We start from the raw sequence: 15,005 nt of genomic DNA, 5'->3' as shown, positions 1-15,005 counted from the left end.
ATAGCGTCTTCCACATTTAACAGTCTCGATCTTTTTTTCGTTTTTATGTTGGTTAATACTGAAAATCCGAATTCACACAAATAAGATGGAGAAAACTGTTATAATTTTTTTAAAGCTTTCTTGGTCATCATGGGGTAATCGCATCTAATATTACCCCAAAATGAATTAATTGATTCTTCCGAATATTTTAAAATTAAAATTCAATTATTAGAAAGCGAAATTAGTTCTTCCTCATAGTTCTTCCTCAAAGTTAATTCAAATACAGAAGTCTTCGGCACCAAACGCGGCTTGGATACCACAATTGGCGCGCTTATTAATGTCTTAAAAAGAATTTCGCCAATTTCCATGTGTACCGTATACCAGAATTAAACCCATTATAATTTTTACTGTACATTTCTAAAATTTGGCGTGCCGCGGCACAGTGGTTGAGAATCACTGCCTTACAGAATCGCATCATCCCCAGTCTGGTTAATAAACACCTGTTGGAACATCCTTTTATGCAGGATGATGCTCCACCCCATTACGCTGCACGTGTGAAAGATATCTTGCACAGATCGTTTGGTGCGGATCGCGTGCTGAGCAGTCATTTCCGTCATGTTTGACTCTCAGGTCCCCAGATCTCAATTTATATGATTATTGGTTGTGGGATTACCTGAAATCTCCAATCTACCGCGGTCACCCGACCTCATTAGGGATGTTAAAAGACAAAATCCGAAGGCAAGTTTTCACCATACCTACAGGTATGCTGTACAGTGCTGTTCACAACATTGTCTTTCGATTACAGGCATTATTGATGAATGACGTCGACAGGTTGAACATTTGTTAAAAAGAATATATTCTTTGCTAAAAATCAGTTGTTACGCTAATTATTGCTTTTGTTATCATATGAAGCGCCACCTGTTGGCCGTTTTAAGTACGTGTTTTGCTTTCAATAAAACCTCATGACATTTCAAGCATGTGTGTCAGTTTCTACCTCTCTACCTACATTATTCGGTGAATTATTGTATTTTCAAATGTTAATCGACTTTGGGGTCACCCTGTACATAATTGAAAGAGAAAATATCTCTTTATGCATTGAACCTCACTGTTATGTAAAACGTCATCGCGCTGTTAAGAGAATTTCGCATTTTAACACTTTTATTTCAATCCCTCTTAGCGCAGTAGCAATGTGGTCTGTCTTCTTGTGCACTGAAATTATTTAAGATACATAAGATGTCTCTCAACATTGCAGGATAATTAAATTAAATTTCAAATAATGATATCCATTGCTAAAATCAAGGTTTACTTTGTAAACATTTTCCATTATATATTCAAGTGTTAAATGGTGTTGATTGTATGGAAGTAAACATTCGTAATAATTCATCTCTTTAAAACAATTATCGGGAAACAAAGATTTTGAAAAAAAATTAATTCTTGAAATTATGTATTTCTAACGTAATTTGCGAGGGTGCATGAGGTACGGAATTTAATTATACGGAATGAAATTATCCTTCAGCAAATACTAATTATTTGTTCTTCTGTATCTGCCGAAGTATTGACACGTTTAGATGATTCTATACAACCTTGCTATGATTTTTGACAATTCACCTGCGGCGGTTAAGGAGAAAATAAAAAAAAAAAAAAAAAAAAAAAAAAAAATTAGAGAAGCTTCTTTCCCTTTTTATAAAGTCTATTTAAGCTGTCTAAACACAAAGCATAGTGCAAAATAAGTAATAGTTTTAAATATACAAAAAGTTTCTTTTAGTAAAAATAGTTTAGAGTCACTGAATATTATACATCGAGTATTATAATATTAAAGTATTGTACATTCATGAGAATATACACGTTAAAGGCATTCTGAAGGTGGAGAAAGTACTTAAGTAAAAAATGCTTGTATCCACCTTATGATATTGCTTGCTGTATCTGGCATTTGCAATCCAGATTTTGAAATTGTTTCTTTAATTCCGTGTAAGACAACTTTCGATTTTACACTCAGATAACTGTCAGATCTTCTTGACACGCAGGATGTTTAGAATCTATTGCAAAAGATTTCATGCCTGGCAGAAGGAATTTCTTTCTAAAACTAAACAGTATGTCGTCGAATTATTGACATTTCAAATTATATTGCCATCAATCTGCACTGTCCAGTTCGAGATTTCAAGTATTTCTCTTGTAGTGTTGTGATGGCCCCAACTTGTCAGCAACTGTGGTAGTGACTGCTATGAACTGTAAAGTTACACAAACACGTAAGAAGGGTTTTAAAGCCCTTTTTATTCCACTTTAGAAATAACAGCTGCGTTCACTTGACGCTCACAAACTACGCCGACCCGGCGGTTTAACAAAAACAGAAATGTAAAACTAAAAATTAATGACAGGATGAGTAAAAAACTAGATCACTACCTACGAGGCTCTGAAATCGTAACTAACTTAACCGCGTTCTAAAATACAGCTGAGATTCAGCAAGCTTACTGATTAAGCAGTTGAAAGATTCAGCGAACTGCCGAGATAGGCACACAAGCCGAAACGCGCGGTTCTTAAATTTCTACCTAGCAACCTTCACGTTCGCGATTCAAGAAGCACATATACAATCTCGTTTCCCTTGTATTTAAACTCAACTTACTTCTGCTAAAATTTGAATATACTGCGCGTTCTACTACAATTTACATACTCTGGTATTGGCAATTCTAAGAGAAAGTAAAGGCTTGACAGGAAAGATAGCTTAAAATAAATGTTAGTTAAAATAAATATAAACCCTACACTCTTTAGAATATGACAAAAGTACAGACATTTTGAACATTATTGGTGAAACAATGAATCATTTCAAGTAAGCGAATAATTCTTAAACCTGATAAGTCGTAACGACATTACTAAAGACGAAGACATTTTTCAGGCTGTCGAAACCATTTAGAAGAAAACAATTTGCGATTAGCAATTCTTTCCGGAGCATCAACAGATGGCGTAGAATCTATGATTGGTAAAGGTAACGCAGCTGTATAATTACTAATAAATAAATTAGACTCAAACAAACAACTTTAACCGAAGATTTAATTATTAACCATTGTATGATTCTTCAACAAAAACTGTGCACTCAAGTATTATCGATGAATCATATTATAGGTGTAGTCATAAAAACAGTAAATTTTATTTGATCACATGAATTTTCCCATCGGCAATTTAAGAAATTTCTATTAGAATTAGATGATTAATATAATGATGTTATATATTTCAATTATGTCAAGTGATTATATCGAGGAAAATATTTACAATATTTTTTTTTATTTACGCCAAGATATTAATTTACTTTTGAATGAGAGGCAAAAACCAGTGACAGAATTAGGTAATGATGAATGGTTGTGAGATTTACGCTTTATATTGGAAATAGTATAAAAATTTTATCAATTAAGATTTTTATCTTTACGAAGGGAAATACAATTTAATAATCGATGTTTTAACTAGATAAAGCATTTGTTTTTGTATGAACGTGTTCAATTTGAATTGTAAATAGCATTCAACATTTTCCATTAGTGGAAGAATTTTAAAATTTAGAATCCGATAATGATTCTAAATGCGCCAAAGAAATAATAAAATTTATAACTACTTTTAAAAATCGATTTGGCAATATAGACAAATACGATTAAGTATTTGAAATATATTTAAGTACCTTCTACGCTGATACCGAAAGGGCTCCAAAAAAATGCTCCAAGGGAAATAATTTATTTACAGTGCAATGATGAGTTGAAATGCATTTTTCAAGCATTAGAATCAAATACTGATTTTTAAACGACTTGAAAAACAAAGAAATTATTTTTTCAATTGGCGAAATCCATCACAAAACGTTTTGAGTGTTTTTGAACCAATTTACGTCTGAAGATCTTTTATTTCCCCAAAAAATTACATTTACGAAAAAAAATCATGGGTATCTGTATTTAACGAAAACTTGCAATATCAATTATGATGTGCAAGTACAAACATTAAGATCGATTTGAAAGAGCCAAGTGAAATAAAATAAAAGCAAATATCGTATTGATAGCAAATATCATATTATTCGATAGTTTTATTGATTATTATTGTTATAATTATTTATATATGTTACCGTTAAAGTATGAAATCCGTTATCTTATAGAATACTTAGTTGTTATTCCATGAAATAACTGATCGTGTCCGTTAAAGTGTAAAAGTCTCTTGTATTTCAGGGCCCACCAGCGGCCGAGCGGTGAAGTCGCTGAACACTGGTAGTTCGGTCCATAGTTCGAATCCCGCAAACGGGCTGGCATGCATGGGTGTTTTCCTGTTTTTACCCATGTGTAACGTGTATACGAGTCAGTTTCCCTTAGAGAGTCCTCCACGAAGGCATCCTCCCCCCTTTGGCAGATAGCCATAGTGTGCTTTGCCATAATTAAATATACCACCACTCTTGTATTTCATGGTTTAACTAGTTATTTCATAGAATAACGATCTGCAGCCCGTTTGAGTGTAAAATAATCTATATCATATATCTCGCTTTTTAGTATAAGGTACACTTACATTTCGTTCAACAATATGGAAAGTAGCGGGGAAAAAAACGTTGATTTCGAAGTCAAATAAAAATAATTTTTGAAGAACGGCAAAAATACCAAAGCATAAAACAACGAGTAGACTTTTTCGCCATACTCTCAAAATGTCAACGACAAATACATTTACCTTCCACCCCTACTGCATTTATGAACTATTCCAGGCCATAGGGAGAGAACTTGTTTAGCTTGTTGTCGCCAGTTAATTCCGGTTAATTGATTGCTTGCACGTACAGTGCCGGCTGCTGTTCGTCAAATACTGTTTCCACGTATCAGGTATTGAGATACATTTATTTTTTTAAGTTTTATAATTTAGTCATTTGTTATTACGTTAATTTAGTTTGCTTACGTTAAAGTGCAATTATTTTTAAGACCTTAAATTGCCTTGAACAATGAATACTTTAAGTGATAACGAAAAAAAAAAGCTGCAATGAAAGAAAAGTTTGAATCTTTACTAAATAAGCGTGATGTCAAAGAGAACAGTTCTTTGCTCACCCGTGAAAAATTTAAGTTTGATAGCTGATGTAAAGAAATCTAAAATATCAGATAAAAAAGTGCCACGTGATTATTGGTTACTTCAACATTACGATATCCTTGAAGTTCAAGGAGTATAAAAATTAATAGTCCCAGTAACAAATGCAACACCAGATGTAATGTTTTATTGCTCAAGTGATTCTTAGTTTGACATTTTGTACGAAACTCATTTATCTATTGGGCACGGTGGTAGAGACCGAATGATAAAAGAACTTAATCGTCGTTACAAAAATATTACGCAAAATGATATTAAGATTTTCCTGAATTTTTGTGAATCTTGTCAACAGAAACGCAAAGCGGTCAGATAAGGTGGTGTTGTTAAGCCCATGATTTTTTCACATATGAATTCAAGATGTCAGGTTGACCTCATAGATTTTCCATCAGAACCTGATGGAAACTATAAATTTATTTTATTTTATCAAGATCACCTTACAAAGTTTGTGGTTTTAAGACCTCTTCAAACAAAGAGAGCAAAAGAAGTTGCAGGACAGTTGCTAGATATATTCCTGTTGTTTGGAGCCCCATGTATATTGCAGTCGGACAATGGAAGAGAATTTTGTAACAAACTTATTGATGACTTAAAAGTAACTTGGCCAGAGCTTAAGATCGTGCATGGTAAACCAAGACATAACCAAAGCCAAGGCAGTGTTGAGACAGCCAATCAGGACATAGAAAATATATTGACGACTTGGATGCAAGACAACCAGTCAATTTCGTGAAGTAACGGGTTAAAATTTATCCAGTTTATGAAGAACAGAGCGTTCCATTCTGGTATTAAAAGGTCCCCCTACAAGGCTATGTTTGGTTGCGCAGCTAGAGTTGGACTGTCAACAACTGCCATTCCGAAGGAAGCACTTAATTCGTTGGCCGACGAAGATAAATTACAAAATACTTTGACTGCAATGAATGTTTCTTCTCAACCTGATAATGAAAAAGTAGTTGAACAAACAGTATTAAATAATCCCATTACGAAAGTATGTGTTGTATGTTTAAAAGAATGCAGTGAAGATATAGTTTGCTTCAAATGTATGGAGCCTGTCCATATATCATGTTCGGAAGATTATGTTTCAGAAGATGAAGTTGAGCAGAAAATCTGCAAATTGTGTTTTAATGAACTTAATGTTCAAAGAGAAAGAGAAAAGTCTAAAAAATGTTTAGAAATTCAAACGAAAAAGATTAAATTAATGTCGGCTAAATCTCATTGTGAAGCATCTGTGTGGTTTACCGTCCGTATCCCAGTGCCTGAAGTTGACAGAGGAAAAGGTGATGCTAAAACTATTTTAGCTATCATCATAAAAGTAACCTAAGAAGGATTTTTCCAATTGGGCACAAGAAACGGCCGCATAAAACAATTATGTTCCCGATCCCAGGTCAGTGTTTGCGAACAAAAATGAATTAAAATCAAAGAATCGGTTGCTACAGCTCAAAGTTTAGGTACTGGTCAGGGATTTAAAAAATGTTTGTGTAAAACCCAGTGTGTCAACAAAAAATTTTTTTTGTTTTAGAAATAATGTTCTTTGTAATTCCAAGTGTCGTTTTAGTAATCCTTGCTGTAACAAATGATTTTATGGTACGTTTTTGTAAATACCATTTATACACTGCATGAATTAGATAAATTGTTTATTTTACACTTTAACTGTCTCTCATTAGTTAATTTATAGAATACCTAGAATAACTAGTTAAAGTGTCAAATTATTATCATATTACATACTTTAACTGACACGATCGGTTATTTCATGGAATAACTAGGTATTCTATGAAATAATTGCATTATATACTTTAACGGTAACGTATACATTAGTAAATGTTTAACTGGTCTTTCGTTAATTTGAGAGTTCTTTTATTAAGTTAATAGAAACTATAATATTATGGCAGCCTGTTATCTCATAAGTCATTAGGCTGCACCCTGTCCAGTATTTTTCCACAAGACAATTAAAATGAGATAATGCAGAGCATTCGTCAACGAAAAAGTCATACCTTGTCTAGTTCAACAAAAAAAATCTATACACAAAAGAATCGACAGTATTAAAGCGAAATAAATGGGCAAGGATGTAAATGGGAATAGTCGTGTCCACTAAAACGATCCACCATAGTTTCTCAAGAAGCATCATAAAAGGGATGAGAATTGCTGCTGAGGACACTCCAGGATTTCGTACAGGAAGAGTGAGCAGGCACTGTATCACTGTATGAAAGGACTGTCTAAAGATTCTTTTAATCTCCAATTTTTGAAGAATGAAAGGGCAAATTTTTGTTTGATTGAGTTAAACTGCAACTTTTTTTTTTTTTTTTTTTTTTTTTTTCCATAAAGGTCCGCTTTCTCATTTTCTTCAATATCACAGTGAGAGGGTATCCATTGGGAAGACACTTTACATTGAATTCTCTTAAATAGAAATCTACACTACTGGGTACGAGGGGTTTTATTCTCCTGATTAAATAATAAACCCTGAAGAGCAGATGTTGAATCGGAGAGGATCACAGCCATCTCAAAAGAATTCTGACGAATGGAAAGTTGCTGAAGAGTTACAAAAGTTACGGGGTTAGCAGTCCTCCTCACAGTGTACTCTAGGTAACGCAAAATTTGTTACAACTTTCTCCGACTCTAATTTTTCTCTAATGTGAATTATTTTATTAAGAAATAGCTTCGCTTACTTAAGTTTTCATTTAGGAGAGACGTCTGTAATATGAAGCTACATCCCTGAACTCCCGAGCTGGCATCATCTGTTCTAGCTTCATGCTTTCTGGACAAGTCAAGTTTTCCACCCACACCACTTAGTGACGCAGAGTTTTCGTCGGACCTTTTTTGTTCTCTTGGCAAAAGATAGAAGAAAGTCGCCTTAAGACACGAACATACGCAAGGTGAAATAAAATTCGACATGTGTTTTTAGTAGCAGCTTTGGACACCATGACATGCATCTCCAAAGTTCCATGATTGTTTTAACCTATGTTGCGGTGATATATTATAATATTCAAGAACAGTGTTATAATTGAGTGGATATTTGGATACGCTGCTTCGAGATGCTATAATTGTGGGGATATAGAATGTGCAGGAAGAGTGTAACCATAAGTAGCTGTTTGGATATACATCTCGGAGGCCCTATGACTATTTGACCCTTTTATTGTAAGGGTGTTTAATATTCAAGAAGTGAGTAACATGGAGTAGATATTTAGCCAAATAGTCATAAGAACAGATATATTTGTAATAGCAATGCGATGATAAATTGGAAAAGTAAAGCATAGATAAAGGTAACTCGGTCATTGTCTAGACGTGAAACATGGGATAGCGAAGAGGTGGTTAGCAATTCAAAATTAAAGTTGAACTTTAATTTAAAAAACAGAATTAAATGTAAAAAAAAATCTTTTTTTATCTGATGAAAGATTTTTAAAAAGTAAAAATATAATACCTTAATAATTACTGATTATAAAGTACTTCTGTATGTATATTTGCGAGTGTGAATGTTGTTGTTGTTGTGACTTATCTCACTTGTCTGACAGTAACATCAAAACAAGCCCACGAAATTCATTGTGGTAAGGAGAGAAAGACTGCGCATGTCGTTGGCTAGAGCCTTGAGCACCATATAGCTTACAGTACAACTTCGCTGACGAGTATTAACGCAGTTTTCGAGTATGTATGTAGTTTTCGAGAGCCCAATGGCTTTTTATTACAATAATGGGCTTGACCGAACACTGTGATATATCTGTCCAAACTATGACCAACACTCTGTAGTCAATCTAGATCAAAAGCTTTGTGAGTATTCTACATACGTAAACCAGTAGGTCCTATGTCCAAAACAATTTGAAAATTCACTCAGTACCACTCAGCCTAAACTTTATGAATCTATTCTCATTTCATTAAATTATGGTTCACAGATTATAAATCCCTGTTCATATAACTGTTTTCTTCTCTCCTTTCATACTGACACAGTTTCAAAGCGTATTATCCAAATCAGCAGTTACTCCCTGCTTGAAGAATTGCCTTCTGTGTGTTTTTACTTTGGCAGATTTGAATTAAAACATGTTAATCATTTCAGCAGCAATTTTTGCAGCTCTCCGCATTTTTCGTCACATTCTTCTGACGTTTTGTTCTTCTCACTATACTAAGGTTTATCAAATGATATTTTTCTAGAGCGATATTGGGTCATAACCCTGGATACGGTACTTAGTAATGCATCAAATAAATCTGTTACATTTTTCCCGGAAACACTCGCCATCAGGGTTCAAATTTTATCATCTTTGCTATTTTGTAAGTTCCTTCATAATTCACTTATAACTGTACAGCCCATATCTTGAGCACACATTTGAGCAGCTAACTCCCACAACTTTTGAGAGATGTTGTATTATTCTTAAGCAGCTAGGGCTTTCTGTATTTTAACGAATTTTTGCGATAGTAGAAATATGCACAACTAGGGCACTTACATGTGCATTTGCACGTAAAGAGTGAAGTGTGATAACATTGTACAGCATACGTAAACTGGGAAAGTACCAAATTGTTGGAAATAAAAATAAACGGGATTAAAAGAAAGTGCTAAATTGCTGGAAATAAAATTTAATGTGATTTAAAAAATAATGAAAATTTTATTCCTTTACTGAATTATTAAAATGAGTGAAGAAATCAACTTCTCGCAGGTGTTACAAACAGTTTGCCCCAATAATACTAAAATCTGTCAATAATCATTCCCATTTGTACGTGATTTTGTTTAAATGACTTTGTTACTCACCTCGGACCCTACCCCATTTTTTTCTTTATTTGGTAGTTTAGTCAGCAGTTAATATCTTAGACAAAATCAACTTAGGCAAACAATGCCACATTTATTCCGCGATTTGCAAAACTCGGTTTTACACTTTTAGTGTTGTCCCTTTGCCCCAAAAAATGTATTATTTTTCTTTAAATACTGTAATTAATTAACGGGAAAATCCCGCAATGAGAACTTAAATGTGAATATTTAAAAAGAAATATTTATTGAACATTTTTACTTCCTTGTGCGAAATAAAAAGGAAGTATTGTAATCGCGAAAAGTTTCAGACAGCATATTTCAACGAAAATATCCATTTTGACCGCTATCGGATGCAATTTAACGATGTTTCTGCGTGATATCTGTACGTAAGGACAGAATAAAGTACTCTTTTCCTTCAAAAAAATTATAAAACTGCTTTAAAATGAATTCTGAAGAGAATTTTTCGTGGCGTCTGTACGAACGTACGCGCATACGTACTTATCTCGCATAACTCAAAAACGAGTAGCCTCAGAACCAAAGAATATGTATTGTAGATTCATTGTCATCGATTTTCTTTGTCAGAACGTTGAAATTTTGTATATAGGACTGCTATAACATGTAGATGTGCACCTCGTATTTTGGTTGCAATCGGCCGCACCAAACCTATACAAATATATTTATATATATATCCACTTTGTTACCCATCTCAGTGATCTCAGTTTCTTTACTCTTATATGTTTGTAAATTGTACATTTTTTGCTTTAAAAATGATTGAATTATGTTGTTTTTATCTTCCGGTTGAGGATTATATGCCTTTAGTAAATCTGTGTGCAATATTTTTTGAATTATTAGCAATTTTAAAGTTGTTTAATTGCCGCTAAGCCTTTTTTTAATGGCGGCCAGTGATGTTTACATTTGAAACAGGAGACTAGTGGATTTGTTGCCAATCTAGAGAAACTTAGCTCCGCAACAACAAAGATAACGCATTCATTTATTATTGCCAATTAAATCATGCTTAATTCTTTCTGGAATTTTTTCGAGGAAATAAGTGTTTGAAATTTACTTCGTAATTTTTAATATAGATATTTTGTGTTTTTATGTACTTTTGCCTTCTCGCGAAGTGAGAACTGAATTAATTAAATGAGAAATACTCAATCGTCTGTGAAAAACAGTTTCTTTTTTGTTTTGTTTGCTTAATTTCTTTTATACATCATTCTAGCTTTACTATAGTATTTGAATAGAACATGTGGCAACGATTAGATAATTCTATTCTTTAAATGATATAAATTTTGTGCATTATGAGTTATAATATGAACGAAATATGTAAGTTAACTGTTATATAATTATTGGATTATATAACAGTTAACTTAGTTTCTGTTATATAATTATTATATAAGTTAACTGTTATATAATTATTAATACTGTTAAGTGAATCTAGCGCCAGAGTGTCGCTATGGTAAACAAATACTAGAGTGAATTTTAAAGAATGCTTTTATTCGCTTGTGGTTTATGCGCTGTTGGCGAAGTAGGTTTAATTCAATCCAATATGTTTAAATGAAATGCAAGAAAAAATGCGTATAATTTAATATTCCAATACAAGGAAGTCATGTGGTGTACACATCAGATTTTTTTAATTATAAACATGACTCTAAACGAGATTCATTATAATTAACATAAAATTCATAGTAACATGACTGTGATGGATTCAGCAATAATTTTTCGTGTGAAAGTTTCCCATTTTTTTTTTTAATCTCACACTACGGGCCTAGAGCGTTTAACAACATACATTTCACTATATAATTTTACGCTAGCCTCGTATAGATGGCGACACCATGAAAAGTCAAGGTAACAGTTTAAATAGTGTCGTCATCTGGCGATAACTAAATGCATAAACGCATTTTGTAACAGACAGCAGTTTGAAATTGACCACATTTTAAATATCATGGGATACTTTTTTCCCTTTATCTGAGTACCCATTAAAAAAACATACTACGGCAGTTTAATTCATCGTCCTTTGAATCAGTATTTTAAATAGCATTTTAACTTTCAGGAACCGAGTTATTGTTCAATGTATATCCGAGCACAGACTAAACAGTCAACCTGATTGAAATTTATTTAAAAGATGAATGCTGTCGAGCTGTTTATCGTTATTCATTGAACAAAAATCTCGCTCTTCGTTAAAGGTTTATGTCATGGTCAAAAATAAGTAAGAATAACAGCTTCAATAGGTCAGATGGTAAAAGTAGTTGAGATCAAATATTGCTGATGGAAGCACATAATTTGTCGTGTCTAATAATTTGTCTCTCTGAAGAGAAAATATTACAAGCAATATTCTCTACATTAAAAGATTACAACATATTATTAATAGAATTAGAACCTTTATATTATATTATTATCAAATAATAATTTTACAGAAATTTAGCGTACCAAAATATTCTCAGTAAGGTTTTCCTGTGCATAACATTAAAAAAAGCATAAACTTTTTCTCATTACTTTAGCACAAGAATAGTCATATAACCAATTTGAATGATTCCTACATTTGCAGGAGGTGAGCATATTACACAAATAATTTTTACGTAAATATATAACTAAAAAATCTGATGTGTACACCACATGACTTCCTTGTACGGAATATTAAATTATACGCATTTTTTCTTGCATTTCATTTAAACTTATTAGATTGAATTAAACCTACTTCACCGACACCGCATAAACCACAATAGAATAAATGCATTCTTTAAAATACACTTTGTTTACCATAGCGACACTCTGGCGCTAGGTTTACTTAACAGTATTATATTTCGTTCATATTATAACTCAGAATGCACAAAATTTATATCATTTAAAGAATTATCTAATCGTTGCCACATGTTCTATTCAAATACTAAATTCAAATACTATACTGCCACATGTTCTATTCAAATACAATAAAACTAGAACGATGTATAAAAGAAATTAAGCAAACAAAACAAAAAAGAAACAGTTTTTCACAGACGATTGAGTATTTCTCATTCAATTAATTCCGTTTTCACTTCGCGACAAGGCAAAAATACATAAAAACTCAAAATATTAAAAATTACGAAGTAAATCTTAAACGCTTATTTCCTCGAAAAAATTCCAGAAAGGCTAAAGCATGATTTAAATAATAAATGAAGGCGTTATCTTTCTCTAGATTGGCAACAAATCCGCTACTCAGTTGTTTCAAATGTAAACAAGAGCAATGGCCGCCATCAAATTAGGCCTAGCGGCACTTAAACAATTTTAAAATTGTTGATAATTCTAAAAATATTGCATACAGATTTACTAAAGGCATAAAAACCCTTAACCGGAAGATAAAAACAACATAATTCAATCATTTTTAAAGCAAAAAATGTACAATTTGCAAACATATAAGAGTAAAGAAACTGAGATCACTGAGCCGGGTAACAGAGTGGATATATTTATAAATATATTTATATACGTTTGGCGCGGTCGATTGAAACCAAAATACGAAGTGCACATCTACATGTTATAGTAGTCTTATATACAAAATTTCAACGTTCTGAGGCTACTCGTTTTTGAGTTATGCAAGATACGTACGTACATACGTTCGTACAGACGCCACGAAAAATTCTCTTCAGAATTCATTTTAAAGCAGTTTTTTAGTTTTTTTGGAGGAAAAGAGTCTTTTATTCTGTCCTTACGTACAGATATCACGCAAAAACATCGTTAAATTGCATTCGAAAGCGGTCAAACTGGATATTTTCGTTTAAATATGCTGCCTGAAGCTTTTCGCGATTACAATACTTCCATTTTACTTGGTACAAGGAAGTAAAAAGTACGTCCTTTAAATACTTGGTACCTTTTCTGTATATTATTTTTATTTCAGTTTTAATTTACTGCTTTTCAATGACTACATTAAATATTATTTTCACTGCTAAATAGCTGATATTCCAGCATCTTTACATATTTTTAAATGACCTTATTTAATATAAATAATATATTTAAATGACAATAATTTAATCCATTTCTTTCGAGTAATAATTTAATCCATTTCTCGTTTATTTTTTTTCCAAAAAACGGCAGTTGTTAAAATACATGTTTTCACTATGACCGCCCTGTTAATAAAATATAGGACCACCTTTAGCCCTCAAAACTGCCAGCACCCGGCATGGCATCGACTGCGCAAGGTGCTGATACGTAGTCTAAGGTATCTGGTACCAAGAGCTCACCAGCTGGTCCTGTAATTCCCACACATTACAAAGGGTAGTAGGGCAACATGAATTTTGATTTTCCAGGTGGGACCACAAGTACGCTATTGAATTAATGTCAGGTGAATTTGGAGGCCCTGACGATTCCATCCTTAAGGCGTGGTGCATTATCCTGTTGGTAAACACCATCTCCCTCCGGAAATACTGTTGTCATGAATGGGTGAACCTGATCTGCAACGATGTTCACTTAGCGCAGAAAAGTCAAGGATTGTTCTATGAGGACTATGGGTCGTAATGTGCTCCATGAAAACATTGCCTACACTATAATACCCCCGTCGCCGGCTTGTTTCCGTCCAACTGTGCATCCATGAGACAGGGTTTCGTTTCGAAATCGGCATTTTAGCACACGCCTGTCGATGTAATGGACCAGAAAACGTTATTCGTCGGACCATGCAACTTTTTCCCGTTCTTCTAATGCCCAATTCCGATATTCTTTGGCCTATTGCAGACACAGCTGGCGATAACGTGCCTTCAATGCAGTGACATACTTAGGCATCCGGCTAAGTAGGGCAATACGCAGCAATGTATGTTGTGCAGTGTGTTGAGAAACCCTGTCACCACTGTTATAGCTGGCGGTGATTTCGGTTGTTGTAGCTCTTCGTTCGCGGCGAACACTGTGTAGGAATCTCCACTTTCCTCTGGAATCAATGCACTGCCGACGACATACTGCTGGTAGACAACTTGTCGTTTCACCATCCATACAGGACTTTCGATATGTGCTCACAACAACTGTACGTGAACAGCCCACTAAAGGCGCCATCCAGCTGCTTTCCCCATTATGTCGCTGCTCGCGCTATGTTTGGAAAGTAGGAACTTTGGGGTTATACTGGTGTTTAGCAGGTTATTCTAGCCTGCTCTTACCAGTTCCTTATTTAATCCCTTTATGGGCTTGGCGGTGAAGAATCCAGATAGAGAGTTGCTCCAGAAGAGTCTCATCTGAAGGGGAAAAGAAGCCCTTGCTTTTGTGCGGGAACTGCCTG

The sequence above is a fragment of the Stegodyphus dumicola genome, chromosome 5 (genome assembly GCF_044657685.1).
Source record: "Stegodyphus dumicola isolate Sdum_Otavi_A_Nest chromosome 5, ASM4465768v1".
Lineage (NCBI taxonomy): Eukaryota > Metazoa > Arthropoda > Arachnida > Araneae > Eresidae > Stegodyphus > Stegodyphus dumicola.
Note: the sequence above shows the minus strand (reverse complement) of the source record.